This window comes from Schistocerca cancellata, chromosome 1 (assembly GCF_023864275.1).
Source record: "Schistocerca cancellata isolate TAMUIC-IGC-003103 chromosome 1, iqSchCanc2.1, whole genome shotgun sequence".
Lineage (NCBI taxonomy): Eukaryota > Metazoa > Arthropoda > Insecta > Orthoptera > Acrididae > Schistocerca > Schistocerca cancellata.
The window spans coordinates 802554250-802570319 of NC_064626.1; positions in this window are offsets into that span (position 1 = coordinate 802554250).

Sequence of the window (16070 nt, forward strand, 5' to 3'; positions counted from 1 at the left end):
AACGTATCCTCACACTTTCCTTGTTGAAGTATGGACAGTAATGTTGATTACAGTACACCAACCCGTATCGCTATTGTCTTTCCAACCCGTTCGTCTGCAGGAGTGTTGTTTATTATCACATAATGCCGGACTCCTGTGCTTTATAGCATTTGTTTGAGAGAGTCTTGGCAGGAAGCGCTGACTGGAAAACTTAAACATCAGATAATTTCCTAGAAGTGAAGAGAATCGTGACACGTAGCTGGTGTGAGTGTGGGCATACCATAATTTTTTCAGGTGCGGTATACAAGTAAACAGTAACTACACTGCGTGTCTGAAATGTGTATATGTTGCAGTGTAAAGTTACTATGGCTTATATTCTGACTTGTCCACAGAAAATAACTGTGTGTCCTATCGTGAGGGACGTGTAGATTTTGCGTGGAAAACTGCGATAGCTGAAATGGGAATGAAAGATTTTTCTGTGGAAAACTATGTGTGCTGTAGATACTGAGATTCGTTCCAGAACCATAGCCGTCAAGAGGAGACATTTCCAGTACATGGCTCGGTGTCAGACTGCAGCAGCAATCCTATTTAATTGTAGTTACACTGATAAATATGCTCCTGATTCCCAATATTCTTGTGAGTCTGGAGATGGCCATAGAAAGCATAGCAGCAACCAAGTAGGTCCGTGCTGGAAACAGCATCTCAGCAAACGCCTTTGTTCCGGGCTGGGTCTTGCCCATCCTTTGTACACCAGTTCAGAGAATCCAAGAAAGTTTCCGGCTTATGACGATTTGGCTCGCGACTCCCCCTGCACTGGTGAATAGTGAACTAATACCCAGTTTGCGCTGAGTCGCCTTAAGGACCGAGTGTATCGCGTGTATACTCTGTGGAAATGTGAGAATATTCAATGTGACGAGTGTTTGCTCAGTGGGTATTGATAGCAATGAAACTCCTACGACTGCTGGGATGAGGGTGGGGGGGGGGGGGGGCTGTCGTCCATGGCCAGCTGGCCTCTCTCTGGCTGACACGTGCTTCCACAGCTTCGGTTATAGGCCGCGTTTACGGCGGCAGTTCCCTCCGTCGGCACTGCACTGTGGCACAGTTAAGTACGTGGGATGTATTTGACGATGTGTAGACCACTTTTGCTGGGTTTAACTGTCAGTGCATATGGCGATCTGTACAAAATAGTTTTGCCATTGAAAGTCTCGTATGCAGAAAAAAATGGCGGACAGTGCTACCACACCAGCTGCAGCAGCAGTTTGATGAGTAAATTCAGTAAGAGCCGACCAGAATGCCTTATTTATTCACAAGACATCCTTTGTGCTGGGGCATACGAGCCCCTACAGACTGAAGCAGACCATCCATCTCAGGTGGGATGCTGTCCCTCATCCGCCATTGTGGCATAAGCACATCTCCAGACCAGCAGCTGTAGGACACCGAAAATTCCAGCCATGATAGCTGGAATTAAAACAGAAGGAGACTAATGAGAAATGGAAAAAAGAGGAGAGGAGGGCAGGGAGGCATTAAGGTCAGATGGTATTTAAAGAGCAAGCTGGCTCAGGTAAACAATGTAATTGTTTGTATATACATGCATAAAACAGATCGGGAAGAATATGTAAATAAATACCGAAATATGCCAAGTAACACTATCGAAAACAAATACACTTCGTAAAACGACATAAATACACAGAGCAGTATTAAGTAGCACTCAGTTAACATGAATGAAGAGATACATATGAAAAGGAGGGAATGTAACAAATTAGAATACAGGCAAAAAAGGCGTGACGGACGGGCGGAGGGGTGTGGTAATTACAGCCTATGAACTAACATAGCAGGGAAAGTAGCCGTGAATGATAAAGCATGCCAAGTGAACAAATTGAAGTAGGACGAAAGTAGCATGCAACGCAGAGTACATCGTAAACTGTTAGAACAGTTAATAAAAACAAAAATGTGTATAACCACACTGAGAAGTATGCACATATTTTTAAAGAATTGGATACTTAAAATAATTTATCCAGATTAAAACACAATAAAAAGGAGGGGGAAAGGAGGAGGGGAACCAAGCAGCTATATTAAATACAAGATAATGAAACATAGAAAGTACTTATGAATGGAAAGAATGCTATGTGAAATTACAAACTGAAAGTATGGTTCATAAGTGGAAATATAATTCTGACTAAAACAAACATCACGTGGAGGCCAGCATGGAGTGGTAAACCTGGCCACGCGACCAGAAGTAGCGGCTTAAAGCGTTCAAGCAAACGTCTACTTGCCAGCTGGAAACTGTTCGTTTAAAAATATTGCCGTCGTTGTCAGCGTTTGAAAATTTCAGGTTCTACCCATAAATCTAAACTACCCCCTAAACCTCGTTGTGTAAAATGATGGTATACTCCAAATTCCTCGGAGAATGATCAGCAGTAAGTAAATGTTCTGCAAAGGTGCATTGTGTACATTACCACATTATACAAGACGAACATAGACCAATCAAAGTGAGATACAAAGAATATTTATTGGGAAAGAAAGGTGGTAATGTACACAATCCGACCTTCGAAGGAGGTGAAACGGAGGAGATTAGATTTAACGGAAAACTTGAAATTTTCAAACGTTTGCGAGCAACGGCGACAGTATTTTTAGACGACCAGACATTTCCTTGAAGGCCGCTACTTCTGACCACATAGCCCTGTTTTGCCGCTCGATGTTGGCGCCCGCGCGATACTAGTTTTTCTAAGTATTGAGCAATACTTTCAGTTTGTAATTTCACATAGCATACTTCGTCTCTCATACTTACATTCTCTGCTTCATTATTTCGTATTTAATGTACCTGATTGGCCCCTTTCACCCCTCCTTTTTATTGTATTTTAATTTGCATAAGCTTTTTACATATCCAGTTCTTTCAAAATATGTGCATACTTCTCAGTGTGGCTACACGCATTTTCGTTTTTAATAACTATTCTAACAGTTTACACTGTATTCTACGTTGCTTTCCCCAGAATGCCACTTCCATCCTATTGTCATTTCTTTACAGTCCACAGCTACTTTCACTGGAATGTCACTTCATATGTTATAATTACCTCCTCCCTTTTTTTTCTTGTATTCTAACCTGTTAATTCCCTCCTTTTCTTAAGAATCTATACTTTCATGTTCGTTGAGTGCGGCTTAATACGGCTCTATGTATTTATGTCTTTTTACACTATGTATTTATGTCTTTTTACACTATATTAACATGTTTTAAGAAGTGTATTTGTTTTAGATACTAGTACTTGGTACATTTCCATATTTATTTACAAGTTCTTCTCATGCTGCTTTATTCACATATATACAAACAGTTAACACTGCTTACTTGAGCCTGTTTGCTCTTTACGTGCCGTATGACCGTAGCCTCCATCCCTCCTCACACCCTTTTTTCCTGTTTCCATTAGTCTCTTTCTGTTTTAATTCTAGCTATCAAACATTTTACCTGCTGACTCGAGCATCTGGTGCACAGTGCGACTATGTGCATACTAGAGATGGGCAAAACTGTTCTTTTCAGAGATCGGATCAGAACTGTTCACTCCCTGAAATGAACTAGCTCTTTTCCATGACTCACCACTCATTCACAATAGAAAATAAATGGAAGGCACATTGCCCTTTAAACTTGGTTTATTCCAGTACTATACCTGTATTTTGATCTTATTTGATCCTATTTTGGAGTAACACAGATAATGAGTAAGAATTTTGTATTGTTTATTGAAATTTCCACGATATGACAAAGTTTTTGATTATTGATTTATTTTGCACTATCGTGGTTTTTTGGGTGATCGGAAAATGTTGTAACTTGAGATTTACATTAACAACATATTTGGCTATAATGTATTAAAATTTCATTAACCTCGTACAAATACATTGCAAGCCATATATTTTTAAAGTGAACGTTTCCTTCCGAAGACACCTAAAATCGCAAAATCCGTACCAGAATAAGAAAAAAATATATAAATTTGACTGTAAGACTAAAGTGCTGCATATAGCCTTACGCAGAATAAAACAAGGAAAATATTGGTGTATCACATTTTGCGATACGTTTATTGGTTCGCTCGTAATTATAGCGTAAATTCGAGTGTCCATAATAAAAATCCTATAGTAAGAGGAGTCGTCAGGAACCTAATCTGATCAGTTTAAACAAATAAAAATAAAATAAAAACAAATGATGTATACATAACATAATAATGTAATATACATAGCGGTATTACTACGAAGAACAATATCCAGTAGAGACGGGCTTCGATGCAGAGGCGCTGAGTCGAGTAGGTCGAGCCGTGAGCTGTATTACTGCGTGAGCTAAGACCGCAGAGACCAGAGTGACACCTGAGTTGCTTTGCTCAACGCTCTGGCTAGAGTCGAGAACGGTGGGGTGAGAGTTGAGCGGGCGAGTTCCGAAGGTGGGGGGAGCGGTGAACGGCCAGTCACCCGCTCCGAGACAAATCGTCCGTTCTCTTGTGAGCAGGTTGTTGCAAGTAGTTCTTATGTTCTCCGCTAGGAGGCTCTCTGTCCTGTTGCTCGCATCAACTGCCCAGAGGGCAGGACGTGCGACTGAAACGATCGCCGACAGAGTGCGATGCTAAGTTAAGCTGCGGCAGACACTGCACGCGGCAGAGCACGCACAGAGTTGGCACGGCATATGTGAAACACAAAATCCAATGGGGCACTGCACAATGCAGGCAGCCAAGGTAGAAGATGGGCAGAGGCCGGCGCTGGCTGTGTTGTGTGGCGTGCACTGTGCTCTGACCAGCAGAGGCGCCGCTGATATGCTCCGTCTCTCTCTCTCTCTCTCTCTCTCTCTGCCGTGGGAAACGTTTGGAGCTACCGTTCTTTTTTTCTGAATCACTGATTGTTCACTCCCCTGAAAGATTCAACTCTATGTATCAGTTCAGGAGCGGATCCCCCGTCTCTAGTGCATACTCTTTCACGCAGTAAGCGCCGCGAATCATAGTTTACCTACTACAAATGCCTGCGTATCTTAGTCGGTGCATGTCACTAGCCTTGTAAGTGCCATACTAAACGTCCAAATTCTTACAGTACTAGGCTGCTACCTTCAATTATGCATTTTAACTGTTGATATTTGTGGCTGACATGCACTCTGTACTAGACAAGAACCTTTGACTCCAACATACGTTGTTGTCAACATGTGATTCGACGAGTGAATATGCTTTTCTAAAAATTGTGTAATTTTGTTTATCGAATATGGTTCCTTCTCTGTTTGACACTTGCAACTATTTTGTAGTTAATATGTTAAATAGGTCCTGTTGGAGAAGACAAATTTGAATTTGATGAAATCGTAGTAAAGGGTTAACAAACCTCTCATTCTGCAACTGGTTGGCTGCTATTTTCCAGTCCTATCACTCATTCAGGCCAACTTTTTGTCATTGTGTCTCTCTAACTGTCACTGTCTCCTGTTTCACGACCATAGTCTCCTTCGCTTTGTCCTAACTGACTCCTCTCACTGTCGCTGTTTCCCTTCTGTTCTCTCTTTCTGCTACTAACTCGTTCATTCCTTCCCCCTGCTCCTGTCTGTTCTCACTGTCACCATCTCCCTCTTCCTCATTGTTATTCTCATAGACTCTGTCTCTCATTATCATTGGCTCACGCCCATTTCCACATTCTCCCTCTCTTCAGTGCTCTCTCACTGGCACTGTCTCCTTCACTCTTTCCCTAGCGCTGTCACGTTCCTCTCATTCTCTCAACTGTCATTGTCTTCTTCGCTCTTTCTCTGCCACAAACACTGTCTACTACCTTCCAGTATTTATTATTTTTCCGTCTCTTTCCAACTGTCAATGTCCTCTTCTCCGTCAGCATAAAAAAGCGCGAATAAGTTCGCACCGAGGGGGTAGCACAGTAGTCAGCACACTGGACTCGCATCCAGGAGCACGATGGTTCAAACGCGTGTCCGGCCATACTGATTTCGGTTTTCCATGATTTCCCTAATTGGTTTAAGGCAAATGTGGGCATTGTTCCTTCGAAAGGACACGGCTTCTCTCCTTCTCCATCCTTCCCTAATCCGAGTTTGTGCTCCGTCCCTAAACACCTCATTTCCGATGGTTGTTAAACACTAATTTCCTTCTCCAATATGTTCAGATGCCACAACTTTTGTGACAATTTTTAAAGGCGCTGAGGAAAGTAGAACGAGGTAGCCGGTGCCCCACTTTTTAGTCAGACACTTTTTAAACATGAGCATATTCGCTTTTTCTGTGCTGTAATAGGATCATGGTTCTGCTGGCTCCCTTCATTTCACTGCCACAGCAGGGCGTGTCAAAGAACTTCATGAATCAGCAAAATTTTCATAGTTTACCTGCGTGAAATTGAAATAATGCAAAACTATTTTTATACCTCAGACCGGATTTGACGTGTAAAAAAATTTTCATGTGCTTCAGTCCTACACAGGGCGTTTCCAAAACCATTCTGAGGATAACGAAGAGATTTTGCAACATATTTCGCCGTGTTATGTTACTTTATAAGCTACGTTTTCGCCTCGCCTCGGATTTTACGTGCGTATGTTACGTGTACAAGTAGGGTAAATTTGAAATCCTGTATCTTGGAAACGGATAAGGATATCAAAAACATTTACAAGACTGGTCAAGATCGGGATCTTAAAAATATAACGTAAAAATTTCAGGTATTCGCTGCGCAGGACCTCTTCGAATCTTCGGCTCGGTTTTGGTACTCAAAAACCAGATTTTTGGAGTTTTTCTCGATAAAAGATAAAGATCATTGCAAAGGGAAGGTGAAACTCCTAGATAAATTCCTAGAGAATATAACGTTGTAATTTGAGCAGTTTGCTGAGGTTATTTATTACGTAGATTTCGCCTCACACCGGATTTTACGTGGGTATTGTATGTGTGGAAGTAGGGTAACTTTGACTCCCTATATCTCGGAATGGATGAAGATACCAAGTAAATTTTCAAGGCTGTTCGAAATAGGGATCTTAGGAATACATCCTAAAAAATGAGGCATTTTTTGTGCATAGCCGTATTAGAACCCGCAACTCGATTTTGGTACAATAAAATAGTAAAAAAAAACGTTTTTTGCGTGAGTTCTCTAACGAACCACGTTAGAGCTAATAACTTTGAGCCTCTGTCTCTAGGAAATGGAGAAAGGTATCAACAAAACTGTCAAGGCTGTACGAGACCGGGGCCTTAGGAATATGTCGTAAGAAATTTAACCCATTTGCTGTGCATAGTCGTCTTGGAAACCGCGGCTCTGTTTCGGTGCGAAAAAATGGTAGAGAAACGCTTCTTTGAGGAAGCGTCCATGAACAAATAATATGGCACTTCTATATAAACGCCTAGAAAGTGTGCCGTTAAAATTTTAGCAATTTGTTGCGGTTATTTATTATTTAGATTTTGCCACATAACGGATTTTACGAGCGCATTTTGTGTGTACAAGTAAGGTAACTTCGAACCTCTGTATCTTGGAAACACATAAAAATATCACGAATATTTTCAAAATTGTTCGAAATCAGAATCTTAGGAGTACATATTAAAAATTTCAGACATTTACTGTGCATAGCCGTTTCGGAATCCACGGTTCGGTTTTCGTACGAAAAAACGGTAAAAAAACCTTTTTCAGGTTTTCTACGTAACCACCCATGAATTAATGGTATCTTCTTAAGTCTCTTAAGCTCCACAGTAGAACCAGTCGATCTACTCCATTTGCCCTCATGAGGAAGTGTGTAAATTGGAAATTTATGGTAAGGACTATGAGACCAAACTGCTGAGGTCACCGGTCCCTAGGCTTACGCACTACTTAATCTGACTTACGCTAAGGACAACACACACACCCATGCCCAAGGGAGGACTCGAACCTCCGACGGCGCGAGCCGCGCGAACCGTGAGAAGACGCCTAAGACCGCACGGCTACCCCGCGCGGCAGGAAGTGTGTAATATGCATACTTTGATCCTGTATTGTTGGATAGTGACACTAAAACGATCCTCCTGATGAGTATACAAGTGGTCCCTTGCCAAAGGGCTATCCAAAACGCATAACCCCACGTTCCTATCACCAACAGAACCTAAGGTAGTATGCGCCCTGGTAGAATCTCGTTTTTAAGCGCGCGGCGTTCTGAAACATATTAGGGAAAACATGCTGTCGCACGTGTACCAATTTCCGAGCTAGTTCTTTTAGGCCGCTTCTCGACCAATCAAGAACGTCTTTAGTTAAAGTACATGTTTAATCACGAATACGACATTTTTTATTATTTTGCTACAACAAATGTTACCAATAAGAGCGCGTTTTCAAGAGATCCTCAATGCTGGTTTGAAGCAACATTAATAATAGGACATGCGATAAATGAGCTGCTGCTTCAATTCGCCTGCTGGTACGGTTACCCATCCTTTCCAATTACAGAAATTAATGAACTCTATTGAATATAGGCCTAACATTATTAGATTCAATGCTGGCTGGCTTCAAGTTGTTTTTTGCCTGTACATCAGCAAGATGTGTCACTTTCGGGATTCATGAGGGCATAATGAAGACAAATAGTTAGTAAAACATTTTCAGTAGGTTTAGGAATTATTTCTTGCAAACTCTTTAATCTCTCCCGTTTCCACTGCCTAGTCCACATGAATGCAACTCTATAGTAAAGAAAAGCATAATCCCCAGTTCTCTCTACTTGAACAAGGTGAAACTTATTATTTCCTAACGTCATGTTTGCCTCGTGTGTTGTGAACCGAACGATCTCAAAAGTCGACAGACAGTGCTTTTCGTCTCACAACATGTGGCATCAAAATCACGTCAATGGTGCACGAAGTCCTGTGAAATGTAGGCTACCCAGTTTATCACACCGAAGCTAGTGCAGATGCGAGGAGGACACAAACTTCCCATGATGCATCGCTCTAAACACCGACAACATCAGGCAGCAGATCACAAGCGAAGACCTGCAAATATGACCTACAAACGATCGAACACCACGCACCAGCACCTCGTATTTTCATCAGCGAGAATTCTCGTTCACTGTAGCACGTTCGCTTCCGTCGGAAGTTCATTGAGTGTGAACCAATGAGTTTAAATTTCATAGAGTTGTTGAACCCGTTTTTCGAGTGACTTTCTGTTCAAACCCAACTACTCGATGTGCTTGTGCCTTTTGTACCTGTGTGTAAAACATGGGACTACGACAGTGTCTGCTAACATCAGAAGTTATGAGGATGGGTTGAAAAGTTCTCGGAAACACCACGAGAGGTCAGCGCTAGCCCAACGATTTGTTCACATGACATTTATTGGACTCTTGCCTGTAAACACGTACCATGTCAGTGCTCTTGGAAGAGAACTGTGGCGGTGACGTGGCTCTGTTGCTGTTCCCGCGTAGTGATTTGCGAAGATGGAAAAATTCGAGATTCGAGTAGCGATTAAGTACTTCGTAAAGGGAAGTATGGAAACAAAGGACATTCGTGACGATTTCCAGAATACACTGGGGGATTCTGTTCCTTCATATTCGACTGTTGCCAAGTAGACAAATGAATTTAAATTTGATCAGGAGAGCTTAGATGATGATCCGCGTAGTGGTCGGCCAAGAGGTGTCACTACTCCAGAAATCATTGCAAAAGTGTACAAAATGGTCATGGAGGATCGCCGATTGAAAGTGCGTGAAATTGCTCACGCTTGCCAGACGTCATCTGAAAGAGTATCTCACATTTTACCTGAAAATTAGAAATGAAAACATTATCTGCAAGATGGGTGCCACGACTCTTGACGCTGGATCAAAAACGCATAAGAATGGACATATCGGCTCGTTTTAGGAGAAATGAACAAGATTTTTTGCACCAATTTGTGACCACAGATGGAACTTGGGTGCACTACTATACACCAGAGACAAAACAACAGCCAAAGCAGTGGAAACATGCTGATTCTCCGCCACCAAAGAAATCAAAGACAATTCCTTCGGTGGGAAAGGTCATAGTATCAGTGTTCTGGGAAGCGTGTCGGCACACATGTGCCATCGCCATGGCAAAATTACACGAACTAAGGTACGAATTGTTGGCACACCCGCCTTGTTCACCTGATATGGCGCCGTCAGACTTCCATCTCTTCCCAAAACTGAAAATTCTTCTTGCTGAACGAAGATTCACTTCAAACGAAGAATTGATAGCCGGAGTTGACAACTATTTTGCAGGCCTGGAGGAAACTCATTTTCGAGATGGGACCAAGGCACTGGGAACATTGTTGGACCAAGTGCATTAATCTACAAGGAGACTAACTGAAAAATAAAAAAAAGTTTCAGTGATGTAAGTACTTTTCTTCTATTTTGTTCCGAGAACTTTTCAAACCTATTCTGGTCGAGTTCACTCCTGTTAGAGAAACAGATTTTATGCTTTCGTGTCTTCTTAAACTGTATTGTTTGCTTTTTTTGTGGCACAACGTCTTCACCATCCCTATGGAAGCGATACGTACGAGGTTGTAGTACAGGGTGATTCAAAAAGAATACCACAACTTTAGGAATTTAAAACTCTGCAACGACAAAAGGCAGAGCTAAGCACTATCTGTCGGCGAATTAAGGGAGCTATAAAGTTTCATTTAGTTGTACATTTGTTCGCTTGAGGCGCTGTTGACTAGGCGTCAGCGTCAGTTGATGCTAAGATGGCGACTGCTCAACAGAAAGCTTTTTGTGTTATTGAGTACGGCAGAAGTGAATCGACGACAATTGTTCAGCGTGCATTTCGAACGAAGTATGGTGTTAAACCTCCTGATAGGTGGTGTATTAAACGTTGGTATAAACAGTTTACAGAGAATGGGTGTTTGTGCAAAGGGAAAAGTTCTGGACGGCCGAGAACGATTGATGAAAATGTAGCACGCATCCAGCAAGCATTTGTTCACAGCCCAGGAAAATCGACTCGCAGAGCTAGCAGAGAGCTGCAAATTCCACAATCCTGTATGGAGAGTCCTACGAAAAAGGTTAGTTATGAAACCTTATCGTCTGAAATTGGTTCAAGCACTGTCTGCAGCTGATAAGATTAAAAGAATCGATTTCTGTGATTTTATCCTTGCTCAAATGGAAACAGATGAATCTTTCGTTTCAAAGATTGTGTTTAGTGATGAAGCAACTTTCCACACTAACGGAAAGGCAACCGTCACAATGTCTGTATATGGGGCACTGAGAATCCGCGGGAAACAACTCAGTATGAACGTGACTCGCCTAAGGTGAACGTTTTCTGTGCCATTTCAGTCAATAACGTTTTTGGTCCCTTTTTCTTCGAAGGTGCTACTGTAACTGGACTACAGTATCTGGAGATGTTAGAGAATTGGCTGTTCCCTCAGCTCGAACAAGAAGCACAACAATTCATATTTCAGCAGGATGGAGCGCCACCACACTGGCACTTATCTGTCCGTAACTACCTGAACGTCAACTACCCGAGGCGATGGAGAGGCCGCCAGGCAGCCCGTGACAGAGCACTTCATCACTGGCCTCCAAGAAGCCCTGATCTTACCCCCTGCGATTTTTTCTTATGGGGGTATGTTAAGGATATGGTGTTTCGGCCACCTCTCCCAGCCACCATTGATGATTTGAAACGAGAAATAACAGCAGCTATCCAAACTGTTACGCCTGATATGCTACAGAGAGTGTGGAATGAGTTGGAGTATCGGGTTGATATTGCTCGAGTGTCTGGAGGGGGCCATATTGAACATCTCTGAACTTGTTTTTGAGTGAAAAAAAACCTTTTTAAATACTCTTTGTAATGATGTATAACAGAAGGTTATATTATGTTTCTTTCATTAAATACACATTTTTAAAGTTGTGGTATTCTTTTTGAATCACCCTGTATACTTAGGATACTTTACATAAATCTTCAAGAGTCTACCAGGTCAGTTTTTTCGGCATTTTTGTGACACTCTTCCATGGGACTAATAAACTATGACGAACCGCGCTGCCCTTCTTTGTATCCATTCAATATCCCCTGTTCATCCCCTGTTCTCACACACTTGATCAGTATTCTCGGCTGGGTCATATGAGTGATTTTTAAGCAATTTTCTTTGTAGACTGACTGCACTGCCCAGTATGCTACCAGCTAATCGAAGCCTAACACCAGATACAACCATAACTGACGCTATGTGATCGTTCCATTTCCTATCTCTGCAAAATGTTACACCTAACGATTTGTATGAGTTGACTGATTCCAACTGTCATTCATCTATACTAATAATTAACTTGTAAGACTGTTGTGTCTGTTTGATCCCCGGCCGGGGTGGCCGAGCGGTTCTAGGCGCTACAGTCTGGAACCGCGCGACAGCTACGGTCGCAGGTTCGAATCCTGCCTCGAGCATGGATGTGTGTGATGGCCTTAGGTAAGTTAGGTTTAAGTAGTTCTAAGTTCTAGGGGACTGATGACCTCAGACGTTAAGTCCCATAGTGCTCAGAGCCATTTCTGTTTGATCATTTTACTCTCCAAAATTTCAAGACGAATTTTCAAGTGGTTTCCACAGGTAACTTGGGCATAGGTTGAGGCAACGTAAAGGCTTTATTTCATGAAAATTGGAGAAGGTTTTTATATGAGCTGACTGATTCCAACTGTGGTTCATCTACACTATTAATAAAACTGTAAGACTGTCATGTCTTTCTGCCTGTTTGAACAAGCTGTTTACTCTTTGATGTCTGAATTGCATCATACTTTTAAAAATACATTTATTGATTAATATGAGTCAATGTAGTGAATACAATGATTATACATATAATCCTCAATGTGTTTAATCCGTATTTCCACACTCATATTATTAAATGTGAAAGTAACTCTCTCTGTTACGTTTTCAAACCTAAACTGCTGAATCAACTTCTATTAAATTTGGTATGGATATAAGAACATGAGGAAGAAAAAAGGCTTATTAACAAAGTAAAATAAAAGAAAAAAGAAAAAAACTTAGGAAACCAATCAACTCCTAAGAGTGTGGAGGAAGGGGTGGAACATCTTTTTTAGATCAGTGAATATAAACAATCTGAAAAATTATTAAATTTGTGCATAATGTCCACACCGTATGATGTACAGTTACTTCAGTTGCATATTGCAAAGATGTGCAGTCCCGCCAACGTCCCTCAGCACGCATCGGTTGGCAGTGACGCTGCACGTGCCTCCGCATTGGGTCAGTTGAACAGAGCGAGAGAGGAGGTACAGGGAAGGGGTTGCACATCACTATAATCAGCGACAGCGTTTATGGCCTCTGGTATGAAGGTGTGCCGTAGACAGCTGCGCAGGTAGCCAATCAGCGCTCAGTCGGTGTTTAAGTTCCATACTGAGCAAATCTCCATCATACACTACTGGCCATTAAAATTGGTACACCAAGAAGAAATGCAGATGAGAAACGGGTATTCATTGAACAAATATATTATACTAGAACGGACATGTGATTACATTTTCACTCAATTTGGGTGCATAGATCCTGAGAAATCATTACCCAGAACAACCACATCTGGCCGTAATGACGGCCTTGATACACCTGGGCATTGAGTCAAACAGAGCTAGGATGGCGTGTACAGGTACAGCTGCCCATGCATTTTCAACACGATACCACAGTTCATCAAGAGTAGGGACTGGCGTATTGTGACGAGCCAGTTGCTCGGCCGCCATTGACCAAACGTTTTCAATTGGTGAGAGATCTGGAGAATGTGCTGGCCAGGGCAGCAGTCGAACATTTTCTGTATCCAGAAAGGCCCGTACAGGACCTGCAACATGCGGTCGTGCATTATCCTGCTGAAACGTAGGGTTTCGCAGAGATCGAATAAAGGGTAGAGCCACGGGTCGTAACACACCTGAAATGTAACGTCCACTGTTCAAAGTGCCGTCAATGCGAAAAAGAGGTGACCGAGACGTGTAACCAATGGCACCCCATACCATGACGCCAGGTGATACGCCACTATGGCGATGACGAATACACACTTCCAATGTGCGTTCACCGCGATGTCGCCAAACATGGATGCGACCATCATGATGCTGCAAACAGAACCTGGATTCATCCGAAAAAATGAACTTTTGCCATTCGTGCACCCAGGTTAGTCGTTGAGTACACCATCGCAGGCGCTCCTGTCTGTGATGCAGCGTCAAGGGTAACCACAGCCATGGTCTCCTAGCTGATAGTCCATGCTGCTGCAAACGTCGTCGAACTGTTCGTGCAGATGGTTGTTGTATTGCAATCGTCCCCATCTGTTGACTCAGGAATCGAGACGTGGCTGCACGATCCGTTACAGCCATGCGGATAAGATGCCGGTCTTCTCGACTGCTAGTGATACGAGGCCGTTGGGATCCAGCACGGCGTTACGTATTACCCTCCTGAACCCACCGGTTCCATATTCTGCGAACAGTCATTGGATCTTGACCAACGCGAGCAGCAATGTCGCGATACGATAAACCGCAATTGCGATAGGCTACAATCCGACCTTTATCAAAGTCGGAAACATCATGGTATGCATTTCTCCTCCTTACACGAGGCATCACAACAACGTTTCACCAGGCTGTTTGTGCATGAGAGATCGGTTGGAAACTTTCCTCATGTCAGCACGTTGTAGGTGTCACCACCGGCGCCAACCTTGTGAGAATGTTCTGGAAAGCTAATCATTTGCTTATCACTGCATCTTCTTCCTGTCGGTTAAAAAAATGGTTCAAATGGCTCTGAGCACTATGGGACTTAACATCTGAGGTCATCAGTCCCCTAGAACTTAGAACTACTTAAACCTAACCAACCCTAAGGACATCACACATACCCATGCCCGAGGCAGGATTCGAACCTGCGACCGTTGCGGTCGCGCGGTTCCAGACTGAAGCGCCTAGAACCGCTCGGCCACACTGGCCGGCTGTGGGTTAAATTTCGCGTCTGTAGCACGTTATCTTCGTGGTGTAGCAATTTTAATGGCCAGTAGTGTATTTGAGCGTTCTATCGTGAGTAACGCGCACGAAACTGCGATGGACTGATTTCTGAAGTATTCTGTGTTTTCCGTGAAACACCTAGACAGCGCCAAGTGTTTCACAAACATGTAAGGGATCTTATTTTTAAAATGTATTCGTTCTTCAAACGTGAGACAGATTTAGGCGAGCCGGTCTGAGAAGCAGCCAAGGTGCAGGAACACAGTGGAGCGGCCTGTGGCGACGTTGTAAAAACTTTCAGACGGATTGTGCAGGAGGCTAAGCTGTCTCAGCACGCAACTTGAAATATGGAATTTCGGTTTTCAGAAAAGAAACATAGCGTGCCAAAGTGGGTAACAGGAATCGACGACTTCAATCAAGATATTTTATGCAAGTGCCGAGTTCCTCACGGCAGAGAAATTGCTCACTGTTATGCATGAAGCTACTGGTTCTGAAGGAAGTGTACGATCAATGCAAATTGTATTGAAGAACATCCGATTTAAATATGTAAAATCCAATGGTGGATGGATATTTTTAATGGAGCATAGTGATATTGTTGCTGCTAAGATGACGTTTCTAAAAACAACGCATGAAGTCATATCTAAAGGAATGAGAATTGGGTAAATCAAGACTACATAAGGAATTTTATTTGCCAAACAACACAGGGCCAAGGCCGCTTGAAAGTTCCAGTGAGAAAAGAAGGACTTCTAATAATACGTCACGCCGGTTCCTCTGCTACCGGATTTGTGCCTGAAAATAAACTTGTATTCGGAGCAAAATCGAAAACCATCTCTTACTACCATGCCGAAATGAATGGATGAACAATAATTTCAAATGTAACTGTTGCTTTATTTGCGTCCAGGCTCTGTCACTGTTATGGCCAATGCAAGATACGACTCTGTTGTTCTCAACAGGTCTTCCACTGCAAACGCAAGAAAAAGTGACATTATTTCATACTAAGTAATAATACGAGTATACCTCATGCCGAAGCACAAAGAAGAGCAGAGCTGTTGGAACTTTTTAAGATTTCAAAAAGAGGCGGTAAAAAATACGAAATTAATTCCACAGCTCTGCAACATGTCCACATGATACCTTCTTATCATTGCCATTACAATCCCATAGAACTGTTGTGGGCAAAAGTGAAGAGATATGTGACAGAAAAAAATACAATGTTTAAAGCAGCAGACACTGCACGACTGGTCCATGAAGCAACAGACAAAATTACTATTGCTGATTGTAAGC